This window comes from Triturus cristatus, chromosome 8 (genome assembly GCF_964204655.1).
Source record: "Triturus cristatus chromosome 8, aTriCri1.1, whole genome shotgun sequence".
Lineage (NCBI taxonomy): Eukaryota > Metazoa > Chordata > Amphibia > Caudata > Salamandridae > Triturus > Triturus cristatus.
The window spans coordinates 1412337107-1412352805 of record NC_140591.1 but is presented as its reverse complement, the minus strand read 5'-3'; positions in this window follow the sequence as shown (position 1 = coordinate 1412352805).

Genomic DNA, 15699 nt, shown 5'->3' with positions numbered 1-15699 from the left:
ATATATAAAACATATTTAATTTTCAGAAAAATACACATTCACTGGATGATGTCATCAGTGATGTCATTTCAGATGTCATCAGTGATGTCATGAGTGATGTCACTGACCATGTCATGAGTGATGTAATATGTGACGTCATCAGCAGTGCATTGCGGGGGCGCGAGTTATAGTTAGCTGATCTAACTATAACGGGGGAATTTCATTGGTTTTTCACGAGTGAAATGTCCAGCTAACTATAACATGTGTGAAACCTATGGTTTTTTCAGTGAATATATATATATACACGTTTTATCAATTGAATCTAGTCAAGAGTTTTTACATCGCAATAGACATGAGGATAGGAAATTGACAGCACTTGTACAGAAAATTAAGAACCACAAAGACATAGTTGTATGTAGGGGTGGGCGGAATTTGCGGAATTAACCTTCGCAAATTATCGCGAGAATGTTTAAAATTATCGCAAACAAGCAGAAATATCGCGAAGATGCGGAAGTTTTTTTCCGGCATGTTCGCGCGATTTTCTGCATGGTTGCGGGTCGCCAACTTACCCATGTGGCTGCTTGCGGGCGCGGCCATCTTGTTTTGAGTTGTTCTCGCGGTGCATGATCGCGAGAAGAAAGACGTGATCGCGCGACGCATGACGTCACTGCGGGCGCGAACTGTCGCGAGACAGCGCAAATGGCTAAAAACAATACAACATCTCATGGAGAACGCGACCGGATCAAGAAAACTTGTCGGCGAACGCAGGGATTCAGGTAAGGCGATCGCGCGCGCGCGAGAATGTATCATTTTACAGCGCGAGCAAGAAACAAATTATCGCCAAGCTGCGGAAACCGGAATTTTTGACATTTTCGCGCTCTCCGCGGAACGCAAAAATGTCAAATTATCGCAATTTCCGCGAACGGAACGAAATTTTTGCCCAGGCCTAGTTGTATGTCAGTCTGATAAGGGGGAAACGTAGTACTGTGGCCACTGGAAATGTATAATGATCAAGCTATGCTTCAACTAAGGGATGGCAATTGTATTCAGAAAGTACCCAACAACAATCTGGTTGAGACTAAAAACAAACTGCATAAAGATTTAGCCAGGTGGCGAGGTTTTGGGCATGATATCCCAAAATGAATATAACTTCTTGAAAGTTGATAACCCAGTGACACCACTACTTTACCTTATACCTAAGGTGCATAAGAACCTAGAGACTCCCCCAGATTTTTAGACTTCTTTTTACAAGAATTTGTTAGGGAGCTGTCTGCTTATATATGCAGGATACTAGGGACTTCCTTCATAAAATAGCAAATGCAGTATGGAAGGACACATTCCTTTTAATCACATTGGATGTGACATCCCTTTATACGAGTATACACCATGTAGATGGATTGAAGGCTATGCGGCATTACCTAAACAAGAGGTCCATTACACTACACCAACATTCTGCTATGTTGGTAGAAATGGGCAGAATTTGCCTTGAAAATAATTTTTTCATGTACGGTTCAAAAACATACAGGCAAGTACGAGGAACTGCGATGGGCACCTGCTTCGCCCCCAGCTATGCCAATTTGCATATGGGCTGGTGGGAGGAGTAGATGCTCAGGGTGCAATTTCAACTGGAGTGGGAGACCAACATCATTTTATGGACTAGGTTCATTGATTATCTTTTCATAATATGGGAAGTTACTATCAACACGGCACAACACTTCATAAAAAGATTAAACGTTAACACTCTGAATTTGACTTTCACTAGATGTATTGACAACGCACGAGTTAACTTCTTAGATTTAGAAGCTGTTTTTCAAAGAGGGCACATTACACACACAAGCATGCAGGAAACCCATGGCAGGAAATACTATACTTAATGCCAGGAGCCACCATCCACAGAAATTAAAGAATAGTATCCCATTTGGAGAGCACCTTAGAATTAAGCGAAATTGCAGTGAGAATTCCACCCTTGAAAGTGCACAGAAAGATTTGAACAATAGTTTCCTGCAGAGAGGGTACAGTCCAATAGTACTCGATCAGGCCATAACGAAACTCAATAAGACGAATAAATTAGACCTAATTTACCATAAGGAAATAGACAGAGATGGGAAGGAAACCCAGAACAACAATACAACATGCATGATCACCACCTACAATGCCTACCACAGCAGGGTGAGAGACCGCGTGAGTAGGCATTGGTATCTGGTCAGAAGGGACCCTATCTAAAGAGATTTAATCTCACAAAAACCATTGATCACCTTTAGAAGGGCAAGGTCCCTAAGGCAGGACTTGGTCAGCAGTAGTCCCGAGGTAAAAAAAAAGGGTGGTTAAGGGCTAGCACTGGCTTTTACAAATGCTCGAAGTGTAAAGCATACAAAACAGGTAAGAACATGAGACGGATAACATCGCCCCTTTTAAAAAACCCTTGGAAGTTTAGAGCTCACCTTACCTGCAGAAGTGAGTTTGTCGTTTACATGTTACAGTGCACTTGCTCCAAAATTTACATAGGCAGCACTATGGCCCATGTACGTATATTGAACATCTTAGGGCAGTTACAAACAAAGATAAAAGCTACCCGGTAGCGAGACATGTGAAGGAAGAATATGGAGGAAATATCAAAGACCTGGTATACTTTGTAATTGGCCAGGTAGATAAAAGCAGAAGGGGTGGTAACCGGGAACGTAGGCTATGCCAAATCAAATCCGAATGTATATCCTATTCAATACTAAGATCCTTTTTGGGCTCAATAGGGATGAGGATCTCCCTGTACATTTAAGCAGTTAGATAACTGTGATTTGCTCCCTAGCTTTTAGAAGTGAATCAATTTTTAAATTTACCCTCTGAATTAAAGACCATGAATAGAATTGTTAAAAGAAAATGCAATATAAATTCAGTGAAAGGTCAACATGAAGGTGACTTGAATGATTTAATTTATGAAACTTTTTCAAATAAATTTTGCGTGCTAAAAAATCTAGAAGAATCACGAAATGATAAATTGTACTAGCTTGGTGATATGTGTTTTGTGTAGTACCAGCCACTAGGTGAACACAGCAAGTTGAATAACATTATTTATGCACCTGCACTTTATCACAGAAATGTACATGGTCTCATATGAACTGGCCAAGAATAGAAGCAGTAAGCTTCTGAATGTAATTGTATGTGTCACATGAAGATAATGTATTGAATTACAAGAATGAAATTTATATCTTTATATTATGGGAAAAATGTAAACATCATAATCATGTGCGCTGACTGAACAGACATATACATATGATGAAATATGTGTTTATTAAGCACAGTTGAAAAAAATGCTTGTAATTGAAGTCTGTTTTCAGTTGCACTGGAACTACTGATCATGTGACCACTAAGCCTTGAGCGTTTTTAAACTCAATGTTTGTTAGGCGCATGATGTGTGAACAAGGCAGTATGCTGAAAACGCGTTACAGCGTAATTAAAGAAAAAGTGCGGAAAATCAGTGGAGTGTCTCACCTTGTGTTGGTATCCGAGTCTATTTGGATGTTGGAACTGGAAGGAAAATATATATATATTATGTGTATATATATATATATATATATATATATATATATATATATATATATATATATATATTCACTGAAAAAACCATAGGTTTCAGGGGTGTTATAGTTAGCTGGACTTTTCACTTGTACAAAACCATTGAAATTCCCCCGTTATAGTTAGTTCAGCTAACTATAACTCGCGCGCCCGCAATGCACTGCTGATGACGTCACATATTACATCACTCATGACATGGTCAGTGACATCACTCATGACATCACTGATGACATCTCAAATGACATCACTGATGACATCACTGATGACATCATCCAGTGAATGTCTGTTTTTCTGAAAATTAAATATGTTTTATATATGTATATCTCAAGGTCGATGGAAGAATAAATGGGTATATAAGTGTCTAAATGGATGATTTGTTTTTGAAAAATTGATTGTGTAACTGACTGATTAAGTGTATCATAGTGAATACATGGCTTAGTGAGTAATGTTTAAATATGTAAATATCTGTATCAGTCTCTCACTTTGTGTATAAGTGGCTGCATGGGTTGGTGAGTAGCTACATGGGTGTCTATATAGGTTATTAGTTGGTTTTTTGAGTATCAGTCTGAGTGTCTGCATGGTTTGGTGTGGGGTTTTACGTAGTGCATAGGTGCATGAATGAGTGACTCACTGTTTGTATGTGTTGAAGACAGCATGTGTGCAGGACTGTATGGGTGGATGAGTGTGTGCATGGGTGTGTTAGTGAGTGAATGACTGTCTCAATAGTGTCTTTATGAGTAACTACATATGTTTTAAACTAGTATATGTGACTATTGGTGTATATAAGTGAGTATACGAGAGAGTGAGAGATTGAAAGAGTTCCTGTATGAATAAGTATGTGTTTATATAAGTGATTGTTTAAAAGACTAAGTATGTGTAAGTTTCTGTAGAAGTAAGTGTGGTGGTGTGTGTACAACTGTATAAGCAAGTAAATGTATGTTTGATTCTTTATTAGCATGAGTGACTATGTGTGTGAGTAACTCTATGGATGAGTGGCATTGTGTAACAGGATGTATAGGTGTATGAGTACATATGATGAGTGAGTACATGTATGAGTGACTGTATAGGACTGTTGGTGAATGAGTGGATGTGTATGTGGATCTTAGAATTACTGAAGAGGTTGTTGTAACTGGTATTGGTATGTCCATTGTTCTGAAAATTTTAGTCTCTATTTTTGAATGTGTGTATCAAAGGTTATATTAGGGTGAGAGGAGGTCTGCCACTCTATCACAAGGATGATGTCATCAGTGATGTCATCAGTGATGTCATTTGAGATGTCATCAGTGATGTCATGAGTGATGTCACTGACCATGTCATGAGTGATGTAATATGTGACGTCATCAGCAGTGCATTGCGGGTGGGCGAGTTATAGTTAGCTGAACTAACTATAACGGGGGAATTTCAATGGTTTTGTACAAGTGAAAAGTCCAGCTAACTATAACACCCCTGAAACCTATAGTTTTTTCAGTGAATTTCTGAGGTTTTTTAAATGCTAATTCCTAACTATAACGTGCCTGAAACATATGTTTTTTTCTGTGGATTGCAAAGGTTTTTTAAATGCTAATTTCTAACTATGCCTACAGAGATAGGACATGTGAAGAAAGAAGAAAAATGCACAGAAAGAAAAAAAAGAAGTGCAGAAAGAAGCAACAGAAGTCCTCAAAGATGAAGAAAAGTGCAGGAAGAAGGATAACGTGCAGAAAGAACAAAAAGAAGAACAGAAAGAATTCTTGTTGCAAAATCATCCTGTACCCTCAACTTTTTCAGACGGATACTGGTGGTAACTGAGTCTGACTAACCAGTCCTAGAGCCAGTGCTATGTTAAAAGACACTTAGAATACAGTGAAAACACCTACATACACTAGGGAACATTATGCGTTGGGGTCCCCCTGTGATTAGCATGACCTCCTCTGTAAGCCCCTAGTATATAATAGGGCAGGGGGATTAAACTACCTCTTAAAACAGGCCACATGGCGTTTTTGCACACATTAACTCAGGCCCCGTCCCCTCCCTTCACCACTGTGTAAACACGCCCTGTGTCCGTTTTTAGTTGGGAGATTAAGTTCATTTGAATCCTGAGGGTCCCTAGGGTCCAACTAGCCCACTAGGTACCTCCAGTAAGTGCCACAGAGCTGCGTTGCAGAGAGGTGTAAAAAGTGGCACAGCCTGGACCACCTCTCTGCAATGCAGCTCAGTGGCTCTTACTGGAAGCACTTGGTGGGCTAGTTAGCCCCCAGGGGCCCTCAGTATTGAAGGGAAATTATATCCCCAATTTAAAACGTGCCATAGTGCGTGTTTGCACACGTCACCTCAGGCCCTGTCCCCTCCCTTCACCACTGTGTAAACGCGCCCTGTGGCTGTTCTAAGTTGAGAGATTAAGTCCCCTTGAATCCTAGGTCCCTAGGGTCAAGCTAGACCACTAGGTACCTCCAGTAAGCGCCACAGAGCTGCGTTGCAGAGAGGTCTAAAAAGGGGCTTGGCCTCAGAACACCTGTCTGCAGCGCAGCTCCCTGGTGCATACTGGAGATGCCTGTTGGGCTAGTTGGCCCTCAGGGACCCTCAGTATTGATGAGGAATTAATTCCCCAACTTACAACTCGCCAGGGGGCGCGTTTGCAGAGTGCTGCAAGGAGGGGGCGTGGCCTCCGGCACGATGCCAGTCTTTTATTTATTTAAATTTTTTAAGAAGGGGGGCTGTGTGGTTCCCCTTCTTATTCTAATTTATTGGCCCTGATGACCCCATCCCCCAGGGCCTGTCTCCTAATTATATTTTTTTGACCCCAATCCACACTGTTTTTTATTATTTTAAAAAAATATATATTTATAGACACACCTAGGACATGCTGGACAAACCGTACGTACCTATCACCATGACGATTTGAGTGATATTCATTAAAAGGCGACTATGCATACAATGAATCCACGTGGAATGTATTTACACCACTAGTGAAGCTCTGACATGTCTGATGCCCTACCGTGCCTAATCCCGGTAGACACCCTTGTCGTTTATTTATACAAACATGGGTAGCTATTGACGGGCACATTTAATACACATGCACACCAAGCCATTCAAAGGGGATTCGACAAAAATTCGACCAAAACTATGTAAGAAACCCCCCTCAAGGTTAATAAAGCACACATCCACTGCCGGATGTGTAATACTTTTTATTTTACTCTCTGGAAAGGGGACGAACATCACTTGAGAGTCACATTGCTCTCCTGGCAGAGCCCAGTGCTGTGTTACACCCACCATTGCCTGCCGAGTGCCACACACCTCTGTGTTGTATTCCACCAGCTAGTGCATATGCTATGACACTCTCTAGCCCATGTGCACTGTAACACCACCCCGTGAATATGTCATGCCACACTTGTCTTCACACGGGTTATATTGCCCCATCTAACGTGCCTTCCTCGATGCCTATGTTATAACACACAGTGCTATGCCATACATATTACAATCTGGGATCCATATCTTTGTCACAGTGCATATGCAACGTTACACTCCCCAGCACATATTTTATATTACAAGTTTAGAGAATAGTTAGGTTACACAACACTGCCCTGTGCATATTACACTCCAAGGCGCACATCGCATAGCACGCGCTAGTGCCTGTGCTATCTCGCGCTCTCCAATGAATCTGTCATTGCGCAAAATGTATTGCATATTATATTTCATGCCCGGTTCATCTTATATCACACTTTTTGGTGCATAGTTTATACCATACACTATATCTAGTTTTCATTTTCAATCGTGCTCTCAGGACTATGTTCTATATAACACTGTGTTCACCTACCATTTTCACGGGCATTACATTTTGCGATAGGGGGTGCAGGGTCAGGGGGTGTTTCTGCCAAGTGAGCCCGGAGTCACAGTCACAAACGTCCTCTTCTTCCTGAATAAAAGTGAGATTATGCTGCATACTTGTTCATATTTTAAGTAGTTCGCACAGACACACGTTTTAAAAACAATAAAGTTCCTAATACCCGCCTTCTCTGAACAGTTAGCTTGCTGCCCCAGCCCCCTCCTCCCTATCCTCTGTTGTGTGAATCCATGGACTAGCCTCCTCCCTCCTGCCATGCATGGTCTGATGTGCTAAATCACAAAACGGTTGAGGCAAATATAGGTATTCGTTAAACATGTATTCACAGAGTCAAAGTAAATATAAATTCAAAAGTCCACAAACAGATCCAAGATGTATTTCGGTTTTCATTATTTATTTTTCTTTCTTGTATTTTCCATATGACATTACATAGACACAACAGCCGACACGTGTTTCGTCCATCCGGACTTTCTCAAGGCTGTGAACAAATAGATACAAACATACCAATTACAAAACACATACAAATACTATTATATATTATTTTAATAATTAAAATTGCAAAACCAGCATTAAAAATCTCATTTTAAGAAGACTGATCAACATGAACTTATATTTTATCAATTTATACAGTCTTGACACTCGATCGTCATGAGGGGCTAGTGTCATCCTATTCGTTTAAAAAGATTATATATTTGATGCCAAAATTTGGCATTGTAAGGTACAGAGCCACCACCAAATGAAACATCCTGATCTTATTGGGGTTCAAGTATAGCGCATATTTACATAGGGCCACCAAGTGATCATATATTCAACACCCACAACTGACCTTATTGAAACAAATGTTTCTTCATGTATTAATTTGATATGGAGTATTGTCCCTCCTGTTACCACTGGTGGATTCGTATTGTTAGATACATCCGCAACCCATCTATAGTGGATATCGCTCCTATAACCTGTACAATTCTTCCAGTCGCAGTTGATTGTTTAACGGCCAGAATATCACCGTTTGCAGCAGGTAATGATACACCTGTATATTGAAAGACCCATGGCATAAGACAGAAATACAAACAATCTCTCCTTCTCTAATTAATGGCCATATCCAAGGCTTCAGATAACATTATTGGTACAGTTATTACATCGTTACAAACGTGCGGCCATCGTAAGCGCCAACTACCCTTTTTTTTTTTTTTTTTTTCTCCTTCAAAAATCCTCATGTTGTTATTTTAATGGTTGTAAGAAATGGATCAATATCAATAAGAGGTGTCTAGTCAATACAATCACATATTAGTGCCCATCATAGTAAAACATTATTGTCAGCCCTGTTGCTATTTTGGCATAGATCGTGTGGATCTTTAAATACGTCCACCCAGGCCCCTTTTCTGCACAATCATCATAAGAACATTTGTGTTTCTTGAGCTGCCTCAAAATTGAAATATCTTGAATATTTATTTATTTATTAATCCCCTAAAAAACAATGATTTCTTAAATAAAAGGTTTGTTTGCCTTGTTCTCCTATCTTAAGACGTTTATGAAAATGTTTTTTTACGTGGCATTTTCCAATTTAGGAGAACCTTTTAGTCTTTGTATGCTTTTACCTGCCCCTTTTAGAAATAATCAGACTATTTCATTGCATGCTAAAAAGTCGCCCTAAACACAGCAGTAATTTTAGCTAGTAAAAGTCGTGTTGCACTGACCTCAAATTAATTGGCCCTCATTTTAAAATCAAATTCGCATACATTCACAGTTTTGCCAAGCATTCTATTCTTTTACTATGCCAGATAAAAGTAAGTCCGATCCCCAGTCTCGGTCGAACGCCCAATTTAAACCGACACCTATTTATGTCTCCCTCATTAACTAGTCTTCACCCTGCTTCGTAATATATTAGCATCCGTGTGCCACAAATTGAGCAGTATCCACATACCTGGCAGCTGAGTCAATGTCCGTGTCCGCAATTCCTCACGCTCGTACCGATACTTGGCCTGGAATTGTTTTCACTGTTTTTATTGAGAACGTAACGGCATGGTGACGTGATTGTTCATGGAAAACGAAAGCGGACTGAAAAATATACACTCGATATTGGAGGTCGCGCCATTTTGAAATGGTCACACAGTATATAAATAGACTTAGTGTAACCTGAATATTCTCTTTTCTTCGGACTTATTTGAAATTTAATTTACACTATTCTATCTTTTGCCATGTTAATATTGTTTGTAGAGTATTTAACAATGCGCACCAAATAGGGACAACATTGGTCTATATTTAGAAAAAAAAAAAAAAAAAAAATATATAAATAAATAAATACATAAAGAAACAGCAAATTACAGCTGTCCCCTCATCCCAGGGATATGAACATCCAAAGATCTTTTATGGCAACCTACTCATTCAATGAATTATGTTTTAAAGTTATTAATGAGTGAGGATGATACTTCTAGGGCATGTTAAAACATAAATCTCTAAGAGGAAGTGTGCCTCACGCTGCTATAGATATGGTCAAGTTTGTTATCTGATTGACCATAAATATCTTGTGTTCATTACGTAAAGGTAGAGAATAGGAGAACAGAGGGGAACATACAGTCAGTTCCACTTGTCCAATGTTAATACCCTATGTCAAGCGACCAAGAACCTGCCCTCTTGCTTGTTTGTTTGTTTAACTATAAAAAGGTATATAGTTCTTTATCGATGTTTAATCCCAACTCAGTGGCTCTGAGTCTGATTAACCATTTGCTTTCCAGCTGTCTCAGTAATAGTGTATAGTTACCCCCTCGTTTTGACATTTTTAAACTTTCGATGCCATGAAACTGAATATTAATTTTCCCCTCCAGTGTGTGGATCTGATTGTAATGTACCGCCAGCGGATAGTCCCAGTTTTTGTTTCTAATCGCTCGTACATGCTCCTGAATGCGTTCTTTCAAGGGGCGTATTGTGCTGCCAATATATATTTTACCGCAGCAGCATTCAATACAATACACCACATACTTCGAATTACATGTCATGAAATCCCGAATTTTGTATGTCTTTAAAGTGTTGTATTCAAAGGATAACAATTTGTTTTTGGCTAAGTGGCAAATGCTGCATTTTCCACATCTATGGAAACCGTTAGGCGGTGCTGGTAGCCAAGTGGTGGTAGTTATTGGTTTAAGGTAGCTGTGGCAAAGCGTTTGTTTTAATGTCTTTCCCCTGCTATGAATGATGGTGGCTTTTTGGGAAATGGTTTCTTTTATGGTACTATCCATCTTAAGGATGTGCCAGTGTTTGTTGAGAATGCGATAAATGTCCGGTGTAGCCGCACTATAAGGGACTACCAATGCTGGTCCTCTGCCCCATTTTCCCTTTTTCTTTTTTTGTTGTTTCTGTTGGGTGTTAACTAGTAGGTTGGATCTTTTAACCTTAGCTAGTTTATCCTTGGCTGCAGTCAAGACCTGGTTAGAATAACCCCGGTCTTTAAACCTCCTTTCCAATTTGTCAAGTTCCTCCAAGAAGATATTATCCATACTACAATTTCTTCTTGTTCTAATCATCTCCCCATAGGGGATTGATTTTATCTGTACTGGTGGGTGTGCGCTGGTCGCGTGCAGCACAGCATTGCAAGCTGTCTTTTTTCGAAAAATCTTAGATCTGATTTTTTGTCCTGTTACATATAGTGTGGTATCTAAAAAGTTAATACTATTAGTATCATAGTGATGTGTGAACCGTATATTGAAAGAATTGTCATTTAAATACGTAATGAAATCTAGTAGACATATTTCGGTTCCAGACCAGAACAATAGAACATCGTCTATATATCTGGTCCAAAGGATGATGTTGTCACTATACTTGTTAGGGCATTCCCTCCAAACATGTATGAGTTCATAAAGACCCATATAAAGATTTGCAAAGGAGGGTGAAAATTTTGCACCCATTGCCACGCCCATCTTTTGTCTGTACCATTTAGTCTCATGCAAGAAAAAGTTGTTATCTAGAACCAAGGATATTAGATCCATAAGCATGTTGTTGTGTTCATATAGAGTGGCAGCTCTTGTGTCTAGGAAATGCTGGATTGCTTCTAGGCCCTTACCTCTAGGTATACACGTATACAAAGAGCTGACATCCAAGGTGACTAAAAAATGACCATTTGTCCAATCAAAGTCTTCCATTTTACATAGCAAGTCCTTTGTATCCTTGAGGAAAGCGGGTAGGTTTTGTACCAGAGGCTGCAGAAAGATGTCAATAAATTCCGACAGCTTTTCTGTAGGAGACCCAATGCCAGCTATGATGGGTCTTCCAGGGGGAAAACTACCCCCTTTGTGTACTTTGGGTAGTATGTATAGACAGGCTGCAGTAGGTAAGGGATTAAACAAGTATTTTTGTTCTATGTCTGACAATTGTCCCTCACTGTTCCAAAATTGTAGTTTGCTTTCAATCAAGTTGGTTACCATGCTCATTGGATTAGAGACGACCTCCTCATAAGACATGTGATCCAGCAGTTGTCTGTCAATCTCTGCAATGTAATCACATCTGTTCATAAGGACTATATTCCCGCCCTTATCAGCTTCCTTAATCACCAAATTGGGGTTTTGTGCGATTCCATTTAGAGCCTCCCTCTCTTCTTTACTTATATTATGTTTTACATTTTTAAATTTTTTCTGATAGTCATCTTCTAGTTTGTATAGTTCATGTGTGACTTTGTCAGAAAAAATGTCGATTACATTGTCTGGCGATAAGTGTGGTGTGAACCGTGATCTATGTTTAAGTCCACTATCTATCTCAGTTTGTGTGTTCAATTCCAAATCCACCAATATTTCTCTAATAGTAGGGTCAGGTGTCTCCATTTGTTCTAAAGAAAGGAGTAATTGTATATTTTTTGCATCTCCTACCGTTATTTCACATGGTGTGTTGACATGATGTTGTTCTACCACATTCTCATTTTTGTTAGCAAAAAACTTTTTAAGTTTCAAATTTCTAACAAATCTGTATAAACCAATATGATATTTAGTAAAGTCAGGTAGGGAAGCAGGACAAAAACCCAATCCTCTGCTCAAAATTTTTATTTCATTGTCATTTAACACATGATCAGAAAGATTAATCACATTGACATTATTGCTGTCATCATCCTGTATAACATTTATTTCTGTACTGTTCTGGACGCAGATCTTGTTGTCATTTTTTCTTTGCCCTTGCTTCCCCCTTTGTCCTCTTTTTTTGCTAACAAAAATGAGAATGTGGTAGAACAACATCATGTCAACACACCATGTGAAATAACGGTAGGAGATGCAAAAAATATACAATTACTCCTTTCTTTAGAACAAATGGAGACACCTGACCCTACTATTAGAGAAATATTGGTGGATTTGGAATTGAACACACAAACTGAGATAGATAGTGGACTTAAACATAGATCACGGTTCACACCACACTTATCGCCAGACAATGTAATCGACTTTTTTTCTGACAAAGTCACACATGAACTATACAAACTAGAAGATGACTATCAGAAAAAATTTAAAAATGTAAAACATAATATAAGTAAAGAAGAGAGGGAGGCTCTAAATGGAATCGCACAAAACCCCAATTTGGTGATTAAGGAAGCTGATAAGGGCGGGAATATAGTCCTTATGAACAGATGTGATTACATTGCAGAGATTGACAGACAACTGCTGGATCACATGTCTTATGAGGAGGTCGTCTCTAATCCAATGAGCATGGTAACCAACTTGATTGAAAGCAAACTACAATTTTGGAACAGTGAGGGACAATTGTCAGACATAGAACAAAAATACTTGTTTAATCCCTTACCTACTGCAGCCTGTCTATACATACTACCCAAAGTACACAAAGGGGGTAGTTTTCCCCCTGGAAGACCCATCATAGCTGGCATTGGGTCTCCTACAGAAAAGCTGTCGGAATTTATTGACATCTTTCTGCAGCCTCTGGTACAAAACCTACCCGCTTTCCTCAAGGATACGAAGGACTTGCTATGTAAAATGGAAGACTTTGATTGGACAAATGGTCATTTTTTAGTCACCTTGGATGTCAGCTCTTTGTATACGTGTATACCTAGAGGTAAGGGCCTAGAAGCAATCCAGCATTTCCTAGACACAAGAGCTGCCACTCTATATGAACACAACAACATGCTTATGGATCTAATATCCTTGGTTCTAGATAACAACTTTTTCTTGCATGAGACTAAATGGTACAGACAAAAGATGGGCGTGGCAATGGGTGCAAAATTTTCACCCTCCTTTGCAAATCTTTATATGGGTCTTTATGAACTCATACATGTTTGGAGGGAATGCCCTAACAAGTATAGTGACAACATCATCCTTTGGACCAGATATATAGACGATATTCTATTGTTCTGGTCTGGAACCGAAATATGTCTACTAGATTTCATTACGTATTTAAATGACAATTCTTTCAATATACGGTTCACACATCACTATGATACTAATAGTATTAACTTTTTAGATACCACACTATATGTAACAGGACAAAAAATCAGATCTAAGATTTTTCGAAAAAAGACAGCTTGCAATGCTGTGCTGCACGCGACCAGCGCACACCCACCAGTACAGATAAAATCAATCCCCTATGGGGAGATGATTAGAAAAAGAAGAAATTGTAGTATGGATAATATCTTCTTGGAGGAACTTGACAAATTGGAAAGGAGGTTTAAAGACCGGGGTTATTCTAACCAGGTCTTGACTGCAGCCAAGGATAAACTAGCTAAGGTTAAAAGATCCAACCTACTAGTTAACACCCAACAGAAACAACAAAAAAAGAAAAAGGGAAAATGGGGCAGAGGACCAGCATTGGTAGTCCCTTATAGTGCGGCTACACCGGACATTTATCGCATTCTCAACAAACACTGGCACATCCTTAAGATGGATAGTACCATAAAAGAAACCATTTCCCAAAAAGCCACCATCATTCATAGCAGGGGAAAGACATTAAAACAAACGCTTTGCCACAGCTACCTTAAACCAATAACTACCACCACTTGGCTACCAGCACCGCCTAACGGTTTCCATAGATGTGGAAAATGCAGCATTTGCCACTTAGCCAAAAACAAATTGTTATCCTTTGAATACAACACTTTAAAGACATACAAAATTCGGGATTTCATGACATGTAATTCGAAGTATGTGGTGTATTGTATTGAATGCTGCTGCGGTAAAATATATATTGGCAGCACAATACGCCCCTTGAAAGAACGCATTCAGGAGCATGTACGAGCGATTAGAAACAAAAACTGGGACTATCCGCTGGCGGTACATTACAATCAGATCCACACACTGGAGGGGAAAATTAATATTCAGTTTCATGGCATCGAAAGTTTAAAAATGTCAAAACGAGGGGGTAACTATACACTATTACTGAGACAGCTGGAAAGCAAATGGTTAATCAGACTCAGAGCCACTGAGTTGGGATTAAACATCGATAAAGAACTATATACCTTTTTATAGTTAAACAAACAAACAAGCAAGAGGGCAGGTTCTTGGTCGCTTGACATAGGGTATTAACATTGGACAAGTGGAACTGACTGTATGTTCCCCTCTGTTCTCCTATTCTCTACCTTTACGTAATGAACACAAGATATTTATGGTCAATCAGATAACAAACTTGACCATATCTATAGCAGCGTGAGGCACACTTCCTCTTAGAGATTTATGTTTTAACATGCCCTAGAAGTATCATCCTCACTCATTAATAACTTTAAAACATAATTCATTGAATGAGTAGGTTGCCATAAAAGATCTTTGGATGTGCATATCCCTGGGATGAGGGGACAGCTGTAATTTGCTGTTTCTTTATGTATTTATTTATTTATATAATTTTTTTTTTTTTTTTTCTCTAAATATAGACCAATGTTGTCCCTATTTGGTGCGCATTGTTAAATACTCTACAAACAATATTAACATGGCAAAAGATAGAATAGTGTAAATTAAATTTCAAATAAGTCCGAAGAAAAGAGAATATTCAGGTTACACTAAGTCTATTTATATACTGTGTGACCATTTCAAAATGGCGCGACCTCCAATATCGAGTGTATATTTTTCAGTCCGCTTTCGTTTTCCATGAACAATCACGTCACCATGCCGTTACGTTCTCAATAAAAACAGTGAAAACAATTCCAGGCCAAGTATCGGTACGAGCGTGAGGAATTGCGGACACGGACATTGACTCAGCTGCCAGGTATGTGGATACTGCTCAATTTGTGGCACACGGATGCTAATATATTACGAAGCAGGGTGAAGAATAGTTAATGAGGGAGACATAAATAGGTGTCGGTTTAAATTGGGCGTTCGACCGAGACTGGGGATCGGACTTACTTTTATCTGGCATAGTAAAAG